The sequence below is a fragment of the Juglans regia genome, chromosome 9 (genome assembly GCF_001411555.2).
Source record: "Juglans regia cultivar Chandler chromosome 9, Walnut 2.0, whole genome shotgun sequence".
NCBI lineage: Eukaryota > Viridiplantae > Streptophyta > Magnoliopsida > Fagales > Juglandaceae > Juglans > Juglans regia.
In genome coordinates this window covers 6132363-6143602 of record NC_049909.1, presented here as the reverse complement: position 1 = coordinate 6143602, position 11240 = coordinate 6132363, and positions in this window count along the sequence as shown.

Below are 11240 nucleotides of genomic sequence, written 5' to 3'. Positions count from 1 at the left end.
TGAGATGAACAAAATACTGTAATTCATAAAGGCAATGTCAGGGATGATTCGAGGCACCCTAAGCTCCATGCACGTTCAAAAAGGATCTGACAATTTCTAGAATTCCACACCTTACTTTTTCCCCACTAAATACTCGTGTTCCCTTTCCCTAACAAAATATTGCGTGAAAGACCAAAAGCCCCCAAGCTTCTAGACTAAAAACGCAGAGTTCAATATAAATTTTTGTTTTAATCGAAGAGAAAAGGTCACAGGTATGCAAGTGACGCCTCTCACTTTTATTAAAACTCTTACTTATGTTGGATCAATATCGTGTAAATCACAATCTAAGGTCTTTACAAATATCCTTTACCAACCCTCCCTAGCAACAAAACTATTAAAACCAAAACCAACCAATCTAGTATAACTATATAATATCCAAAACCAAATCAAACCGAACCAATCTCAAAAGGAATACTTTAATTACAGCCGCAGACTTGGAATCCTGATCTTATCCATACGAATAAGTCCTCTCATTTTACTAGGCATTTCATCACCTACAAGATATCTCTTCGTGTTGCCTCCCTCTCCTTGACGATCCAAAAAATCTGCCACCTGATTCCCTTCTCTAAATTTGTACTTTATAGAGACACAAAGGCTGCTTACCTCCTCCTGTAATCGTTCCCAAAAATCCCATAAGTACCAAACGGTACAAACACCTGAAATGAGCCAACCCACCACCAACTCCGAATCACTTTCAATGCAAATATTTTAATATCCCAATTCTTTACAAAGCCGAACGCCACTAATAATAGCCCTCAACTCCGCTCCATTATTAGTACCCGGTTCAAATTTTTAAGAGAAAGCAGCCTTCATATTACCAGTTGAATCTCGGATGATACCTCCACCACCACAAGAACTTGGATTCCCTCTACAAGATCCATCAATATTTAGCTTCAACCAACCTTCAGTGGGCTTTTCCCATCTCACTTTGCGAGGAATTTTAACCTTTAACTTGCTTGTATTCATCAATAGCAATTGACCCACATTCATATTCCCAAACATCGACACTACTCTCTTCCATACCATACTTGCAATTGACCCAGTGCTCAGAACATGATTCAAGGTCTCCTCTGTTTTATTCACGCAGCAATTGCACCTTGAGACTATAGAAATTCCCAGATTGCACACCCTCTCGTCTAACGGCAGGCAACGGAACAAGGCTTTCCACATACACAGGGACACTCTCTTAGGCAGTAGTTTGTGCCATACCCACCTCATCCATGACCACTGCACCCCTTTAACTCTTATTACCTCCCATGTCGAGGCTATTGAGAAATTTCCATTAATAGAAGGTTTCCAAGCAAAAACGTCAGGCCCCACTCTTTGGTTTGAACTCGACATCAAAATCTCATTCATTTTTCCTACCCCAACCAACTCTTCCAGAACGTTGGCATCCCATCTCCCTGATGCCCAACAATTTTGGACCTTTAGCTTAGGTTGATAGATTCTGCTAGTGATCTCAGCAAGGGTACCACTGCTCAACCACTTATCAAACCAAAAGGAGGCATTTCTGTCTCTAATCATTACATATACATTCTCATACACCTCTAGAAAAACTTTTAAGACTGACTTCCAAAACTGAGAGTCTGTGTGAGAAGTAGTAACTAATGCCATGTGACCGGATATAACATACTTTGCCTTAAAGAAATGAGTCCACATATTATCTACCTTCAAAAGCCTCCATGCAAACATCACGTGAAAAGATCTTTGAACTTTATTTAGGTCCCTTCCCCAAGACCTCCTTCATTCACTGGTTTGCAAACCTTTGACATTTCATTTTTTCCTTGCCATTACTCTCCCCCTAGAAGAATGACGAAAGACTGGAATTTATCTTCCTTATCACGACCAATGGAACTGCCAGAACAGCAAGCGTATGAGTCGCCATGCATGATAACACATGCCCAATAAGAATGAGGTGACCTCCTTCAGACAGCAACCTTCTCTTCCAACTCTTCACCTTATCTCAAATTTTAGAGATCCATGTATCAAGCATTCTAGCCGTAAGGAGTCCCGGACTCAAAGGCACTCCAACATATGTCGGAGGAAATTTACCTTTCGCAAATCTCCTAAGACAAAAAAGACCCCTGCCTTTGGCTTGTGATATGAACCCGTGGGAATGGAATCCCTTAAACCCACAATCAATTTGAAAACTCTCCAAGAAAGCCAAAATCAAGTCAATAAATGGAGAACCTAGACCCGATGAGAACTCGTTTCAAGAACCTAGATTATATGAAAATCTAGACCCGTTGAAGAACCCGTCTCAAGAACCTAGATTACAAAGGAGGAACACCACAAAGGTTGTGATTTACCTTTGATAAGTTCAAAAGTTCAATTAAGAACAAAAGGAGTAAAACTCAACTCACAATGAATAAATTCATCAAATTTTATAAACTGATTAAAATGTGGCTATAAAGAGTATTTAAATCAAAACCTAATTAAAATCCTAGCCAAAATAATACTCCATCTTCCAAAAATACCTCCGAGTGAGCAATGCCACGGCTACAATATGCGCTACAGTAACTCGGTTACAATAACCCTAACCCTAGTTCAATAAAATAATAACTTTCCCAACATGCCGTTGCATATGCCCCCTTAAGTGCTTACCATATAATAAACTCAATTATTCTAAACTAATAAAATAAGTCTTTTAAATGAATTAAATAAATTGAAAGCATTCAAGTGCCCAAACCCTTTAAGTCATGTTGTTGCCCTTTCCATAGCTTATCAAATGAATCAAAATAGAATCTTCATCATTTAAGCCGTTGAACTTGTATTTGGCCCATCTGGGTCTTGCAACATATCTTTAAGACTAGGCCCACCTTGGTTCCATCATTCCCTCTCTCCTCAAAAGGATTTGACCTCGAATCTCCACCTAGATCAAAGGGAAAAATATTAGTAAAATTATCATTAATTTCTCCAAGAATTTGAAAAATTCCATCCAAGCTACTCCTGTTGTCAACAGATAAAGGCATTAAATCTAAAGGAGTAAATGGATTAAGTCTATAAATAATTTCAAAAGGAGAATATAAAGTGGTAGTATGCATGGTCCTGTTATATGCAAACTCTATAAATTCATCCATAACCACAAAAATAGAATCTCTACTCCTTTGTTTCCTACGCAGCCCTAAAAGAAAGTCCCTAGATATGTCTACACATGACTCACTAAGAATAGGTAAGGGTGTAAACAACCCATGTGGCAAAAGCTTAAATTTGGCCTTTCTGCATGTAATGCACCTGCCACAAATACGATTGACATCTGTCTTCATCTTAGACCAACATAAATGTTCAGGCAAAATATCTAAAGTTTTCTTGACACCAGAATGATTACTCCAATTATATGCAAACTCAATGAAAGGCAAATGATAGTCCCCCAAACATTCATGCAACAAGTCAATGTATGGCAAATGATACTCCCACAAACGTTCATGCAACATGTTTAAAATCTTCTTTATACCAAAATAACAACTCCAATTATATGCAAACTCAATGAAAGGCAAATGATATTTCCACAAACGTTCATGTAACACGTCTTTGAATGGCAAATGATATCCCCACAAACATTCATGCAACACAACAAAAGTCTTCCTTACACCAAGGTTACCCAACAAACCACCATGTCTATAACACACAAGCAACTTACACATAAAATTAGTAGGCACACAAAATCTATTCTCTCCAAACAAGTACCAATCTAGTTTATGGAACTTATCAAACGATGCTTTATCATATGTTCCATACACACTAGAAAAGTCATTATCATTAGCATGCAATTCCTTATCATATATAAGTCTCAACAATTTTGCATCTAAAATGAAGACAAGGACATACCTTCTTGCTAAAGTATCAACCACAAAATTTTCCATACCTTGTGTGTCTTTGAATACATGAGGAAAAGTCTCAATATAGTCCTCCCACTTAGCATGCATTCTACTCAACAACTTACCTTGTCCCTTTAAGTGTGTCAATGACTCATGTTCTTCAAATAAAAGTCGGTTATGAATTGTCACATCTGGCACAAGAATGTAGTACTCTATCTCCCTAATAGGTGGCAATCCACTAAACACACCGCTAGGAATCAAGACCTCATATCCTTGCAACAAAGAAACAACAACACTTGGCAAAGAGTCGTTAAATTCGTTAGCATAAAAGCTTGCCTTAACATAAAAACTCACTTTTGTCTTTCTCTTTCTTTCTACAATCTCTCTTTCTTTTTGCTCTTGTGGCTCCACACTTTTTCCTTGACTCTCGACCACCTCTCTATTTTCTTTTTTACTCTTTATTTCTTTTGATGTTTCGACCTCATTCTCTTTTTTCCTCACTCTCTTTGTCCTTTTCACTCTCTGGTTTTCTTTCAATCTCCTCTTTTTTTGAACTCTCGGCCTCACAATTGTTTTTCAACTCATTCTCTTTTTTTTCTTGAGGTTTCAACCTCACACAAATCTTTTCCCTTTGGTGGTTCGGTCTTCTCATTTGCTACAGCTTGATCATTTTTGTCCCACTTTGGTTTCCAAGGAGTACTAAAAACCGAAGTATACCTTGATGTACCCTTTCCTTTTAGCCATCTCTCCACCTTCATAGCCATGTGCACCATATCCTCTACCTCCTTATAATGTTGCAACTTAACTACATTGGCTATCTCCCTATTCAACCCACTCAAAAAGCTTGTCATTGTGGCCTCCTGATCCTCCACTACATTAGCCCGAATCATAGCCACCTCCATCTCCTTATGGTAATCCTCTACACTCCTAGACTCCTGTGTAAGATTTTGTAGTTTTTGGTAGAGGTCTCTATAGTAGTGGCTAGGTACAAATCTCCTCCTCATGATAGCTTTCAACTCTCTCCATGTTTCTACAGGCCTCTCAAGATTTCTCCTCCTATTGGATACTAATTGATCCCACCAAATAATCGCTTAATCAGTGAACTCAATTTCAGCCAACTTCACCTTCTTCTTCTCAGAGTAATTATGACAATCAAACACCAACTCTATTCTTTTCTCCCACTCTAAATAAACTTCAGGGTCAATTCGACCTTGGAATGATGGTATTTTCATTTTGATGCTCCCAAGGTTCTTATCTACTCCATCTCGACCCCTTAAGTTAGCCCTAAGTCCTCTGCCATGCCTAACTCCTCTATGTCTACCCAATCTAACTTCAGATGTTAGGACTTCCTCATCCTCACCATACTCTCCATTCTCATACCTATTCTCAATACTAGGCTCACGTCGCCTCCTATCTTTCTCTCCTTGCAGATTTCTGACCATTGCTTCTTGATTATCCATACTATCCCTCACTTCACCCAACACCAAGTTCAACCGCTCAAACTGTTGTTGCATGGCTTGCAACACAAATGATGAGTTATCTGCTCTCCCCCTTGGTGATGAGCTACTCCGACGAGACATTATAAGGTGCTGCACAAAAGAATGTTAGTGGTAAAAAAGAAAACCTCACACACTCCCTTATGTGTTTACTCTCGAATAATGGCACTTCACTCGTGTTTCACTCTTAATTGGCTTTTTTCCGATAATAGTCTCACACTCTCTTGCCTTTTACCACAAGAGTTTTCCCACTCAAGTTCTTTCAAAACTAATTCAACTCAATGAAGACAAGGCAACCTTGTTTTATCCCCAACTAGTAATTAAGTCCAAGAAACAAGAAGAAGAGAAACACGGAATGAATAAAAACGACCCGAGAACTACGAAAGTTACATGAATGAAAGAGTAACAATAAGACAAGATACCAACTTTAATGACGTATGCAACTCCTTTGATGATAAGGTTCAATCAACAAATTTCTTTCTTTCTGTTTTTTTGTAACTATGTAGCAACCTTCAAATATGCTACCTTTTCTTTTCCTCTTCTTCTTTTTTTTTTTTTGAATTTTTTTTTCTTTTCCTTTCTTTTCTTTTCTTTTCTTTTCCTTTCAGTAATTAAATCACACTCAGCAACTCTCAATTCTGAAAATCAAGCAATTGAATTCAAGCACACAAGAATTGACAATGAAGTGGAAGAGAATTAATGGAATGACACTCCAAGCAATGGAAAAACTTAGAGATGTAAGAAACCCTAGAATTTTAAACCCTAGGAGATGCAGATTTCAGTCAAACCAAAAAATCCTAAGAATTTCGGCAGCCTACTTTTTGTTTCTTTTTTTTTTTTTTTGTAACCCTAGAACAACGAAGCTCTAGAATTAAATTTAAGAATTCAATAAATTAAAAGATAGAATCAGACTTGATTGGAAACCTGGCTCTGATACCAAATGATATGAACCCGCATGAATGGAATCCCTTAAACTCACAATCAATTTGAAAACTCACCAAGAAATCCAAAATCAAGTCAATGGATGGAGAACCTAGACCCAATGAGAACTCGTTTCAAGAACCTAGATTATATGAAAATCTAGACCCGTTGAAGAACCCGTCTCAAGAACCCAGATTACAAATGAGGAACGCCACAAAAGTTGTGATTTACTTTTGATAAATTCAAAAGTTCAATTAAGAACAAGAGGAGTAAAACTCAACTCACAAGAATAAATTCATCAAATTTCATAAACTGATTAAAATGTGGCTACAAAGAGTATTTAAAACAAAACCTAATTAAAATCCTAGCCAAGATAATACCCCATCTTCCAAAAATACCCCTGAGTGAACAGTGTCGCGGCTACAGTATGCGCTACAGTAACTCAGCTACAATAACCCTAATCCTAGTTCAATAAAATAATAATTTTCCCAACATGCCGTTGTATATGCCCCCTTAAGTGCTTACCATATAATAAACTCAATTATTCTAAACTAATAAAATAAGTCATTTAAATGAATTAAATAAATTGAAAGCCTTCAAGTGCCCAAAGCTTTTAAGTCATGTTGTTGCCATTTCCATAGCTTATCAAATGAATCAAAACATAATCTTCATCATTTAAGCTGTTGAACTTGTATTTGGCCCATCTGGGTCTTGCAACATATCTTTAAGACTAGGCCCACCTTGGTTCCATCACTCTGCTTATCTTTTTTGACAATAATAGAGCTGATTTTTCCTTGTTTATTAACTAACCAGACCAACTTTCATACACCTCCAACATTTTCATAAGCATCTTCAATGATCTCCTTTCTCCAATAGCGAAAACCAGCAAGTCATCCGCATATAATAAACGAGAGATTAACAACGCTCCCCTCTGATGATAAAAATTCCCAATCCTCCCCTCAATTTTTTTCTTAGGAGCCGAGAGAGAATTTCATCCATCAAAATAAATAAATAAGACGATATTGGATCACCATGCCAAAGGCCCCATTAAGACTTGAAAAATCCCCTATACGTATCGTTCATCATTATCGAAAATCATGGAGTCGAATGCATTCCGCTATTAACTTACGAACATGGCTAGAAAAACCAAAACCCTCCAAAACCCAAAGCAAAAACTGCCAGTCAACCCGATCATATGCCTTAGCCATATCCACTTTTAATACCACATTTCCCCCTGTAACATCCCGATTCTATATCATTAGAGATAATTACACAGATATTTTATTAGGTTTGATAATTAGGTTATTATTATTATTATTGTTATTATTATTATTATTATTATTAGATTTTTACTAGAGTTTTAGTTTGAATTTTAAATATCATTTTCTTCCTATCCCAACCCGTTAGCAACAACCTCACACTCATTCTTATCCCTTAAATTGATAAATTCGAATCCTATTAGGAGACGAACTCGTATGAGAAAACCCTACCATAGTTTTTCCTCTATAAAAGCTCACGAAGCCTCTTATTAAATACACCACAAACCATGGACAAACCTTTCCCCATGCATGTGCGTTTCAGCCCTGTTTTACTCCTCAACAAAGCACTGACGGCAGCAACCAAAATTGACGATAGAACCAGAACCACCACGGCAACTCCACTGTCCAGACCATGCACAACCGTGCATGCCACGGTGAAGAGACTTCACACCACTGTAAGCCAATGGCCAGCCGCATCTCTTCCACCCTTGCTGACTTGCATGCCGTGCATAGGAGGACCCATTCACGTAAACCCGATAGCCCCATAACCCTATCGCACTCACACGGCACTAACCATCATCCACGGTGACTCCACGTTGTCCAAAATACGCCGAAGCCACCACCGGCCACCATAGAATACATCGGACTCACCTCTATTTTGCACTCCCGAAACAGAGCAACCGAACCGCTGCTTCGCCGGAGTCCACCACAGAAGACATCGGAGCACCACCCATGGTGCCAGAAACCGCCGACCAGCTCTTCCCCGTGGCACCTACTCCATCCCGGTTGGCCTACGACCCTCAGCCACCCAGCTCAGCACGTGCTCCTCCCTCTCTCTCGGTTACACTGCCGCATGGTTCACTTCCTTCAGAGTCTCACCACCACAGACGAGCCCCTAGTCGCGCCGCCGTGACCCCCCGCCAGCAACCCAGAACTGCCGCACGTCAGCCTCTCTCTCGGTGAGCCCTTGCTTCGCGCGCCTCTCTCTCCCGAGCTCTCTATTTTTCTGCAGAATATATACGTATTTGCTTTAGGTTTCAGTTTACTAATTGTTAGTTGATGAAAATTACAAGTATGCCCTTTCTAATCTAGTATCTTGAAGCAGTGTTTTTAAGTATAATTATATTTATAACCTTACGTTTAAGTATATGTTAATTATGAATATTATTATGTGATTTTAATTAAAGTTGAGTTTAATATTTCAAGTTGAGTTTAATTTTATTAAATAAATATATTAGTCAAATGCTCATTTTATTAAGAAATTGTTTAAGGAATTTAAAACGTGTTTAAAGATATATTATGGAGCTTATAGTTCATTTAATATTCTTTTATCTATTTAGTCAGATTTTAATAAAATTATTATGTTATACTGTAAAAATAAATTAAGGAATAAGTTATGAGTGTTGAATAATATTATGATTGAGTCTACTTTTATTAATCGAATGTTTCCACCAATTATTTTAGATTTATATATATATATACAGTTAAATTATATTTGAAAGATTAGATATTTTCAGCAGTAAGAGTTTTTAAATTATTTTGAACGATTTATTTCATGAGATTCTACTGTCTACTTTAATAGATGTTGTTATATTTATGCTATTAAAGTTGTAGGTTGAAAATAGAGAAATATGTTAAGAATATTTAAATGATATTAATATTTATTAGTTTTCTTATAAGAGTTAGTAATTATGTCAAGAAAGGAAACTTATTTTAAGAATTGAAGTTTTATGACTTATTTTAAAATAGCTAAAGTATTCTACTAAATTATAATATGTTATTAGTATTTTAAGTAATTTAAATATTTTTATTGATTATGGTATTACACAAAGTTTTATTTGACTACCTATTAGATTGTGAATTTGATTTAGTAGGATATTAGTAAATATTGTTTCCAAACAAATTTAGTGATAGTTATTTATGGTATATAGGTCTCAAGTTACGAAGTGTTATTCAAGAAGAAGCGCATCGAGATAAGTAAATTTGATCAAAAATTAGGATCATCACAGTTAGCTTATATGTATGTATTATTCAAGCCAGTTCATTGACAGCCATTATTTATGAACCGCTCATGTCATATGCAAACATGTTATCCAGCATAGCATTCGATCATGTCATTCCGCATCACGTTTAAATTCAGAAATTATAATTATGTATGTATCATGTCATGCATCTCATGTCTATAAGATACATAAGCCATCTTAAATTCAAGTGCAAGATGAGATAAGATCAGTTAATAAGATGGCCATTCAGATGCATGGTACCAATGCAGTTCAGTTCAGTTCAGGCTGGCGTGCAAGCCATGAACTTAGTCGTGGTCCACCATAGTATGCTAGAATACTATCAGCAGTTCCCCTTTCTGCAGCGGGATGTAAGGCCGGTGCACAACCTTGCACACAGGGTTAAGTGTGTTGGGCAGTCAGATAAATCAGTTAAATCAGATAAATCAATCAGATCAGTCAGTTAATTCAGTTAAACCAGTCATACATAGCATAAGCATCAGTATGAACAGTCATGAATTTTAAGCTCACCATGAAAGTTTTTATGAAAATCTTATGTTTATTACGTTTACGTTGTGATGGATTTCTTACTGAGTTTTCGACTCATTTTAGTTTGTTTTTCATGTTTTTAACCACCCAGGTGAGGATGATGATTACGAGCAGGCAGACCAGGAGTAGAAGGAGCATTTATTTTTAGTTCAGACTTTCTAAAATAAAACATGTTTTTATGACATGAATTTATTTCAGTTTATTTCATTTAATGTTTTGGAAGACAGTTTTATTAGACATTTTTTCCGCATAATAAAAGTTCAGTTTTTCAATTATGAAATTATGGGATCTATTGCCGGGTTTATTTTATAAAAAACACGTGACACACCTAGCCTACGGGAAGGGGGTGTTACACCCCCTTTACTCTTCCTGCTAATAGAATGAACCTTTTTTGTGCCAACGTAATATTTTCAAAGATACTTCTACCAGGGAGAAAAATCCCTTGTTCTGGAGAAATAATCTTTGTCAGGCAGTGCGTCAATCTTCCTACAATAATTTTTGAAAAAATCTTATAGGCGACCGAGCATAAACTAATAGGCCTAAACTTTTCAAAGCTTCTTGGATTCTTCACTTTAGGAATTAGAACAAAATACGAAGAAGTGAGAACTCTGGGGAGCGGTGCCCCACCGAAAAAATCCTTGGCAACTTCCAATAAATATTCTTTGACAAAATCCCAACAAGATACGTAAAATCCCGAACCAAAACCATCGGGCCCTGGACTACTATCTTTTGCAATCGACTTAAGAGCCAGTTTCGGCTCTAATTCTGAGGGATTATTTACAATACACTCATTTTCTTCATCCGATACCACCATCAAAATCAGCTGACTCAAATCAGGCATTGCACTGGATGATTATTCAGAAAGAAAAAGCTGGAAGTTATTGACCGCACGCTCATGAACTTCCTCAGGAGAAGCCTAAAATGTACCATCCTCCAAAACCATAGCGTCAATCATCGAAGAATTTCATCGTTGATTAATGACCGCATGGAAAAACTTGGAGTTTTGATCACCCTCCACTAACAATCGCTTCTTCACAATTTGGGATACACACATCTCCTCCCTCTTCTCCCAATAATCCAATTCACATTTTATAACTAGGAACTTTGTTTCCACCTCCTGATCATATCACCCTTTCAGTTGCTCCTCCAGATACAATA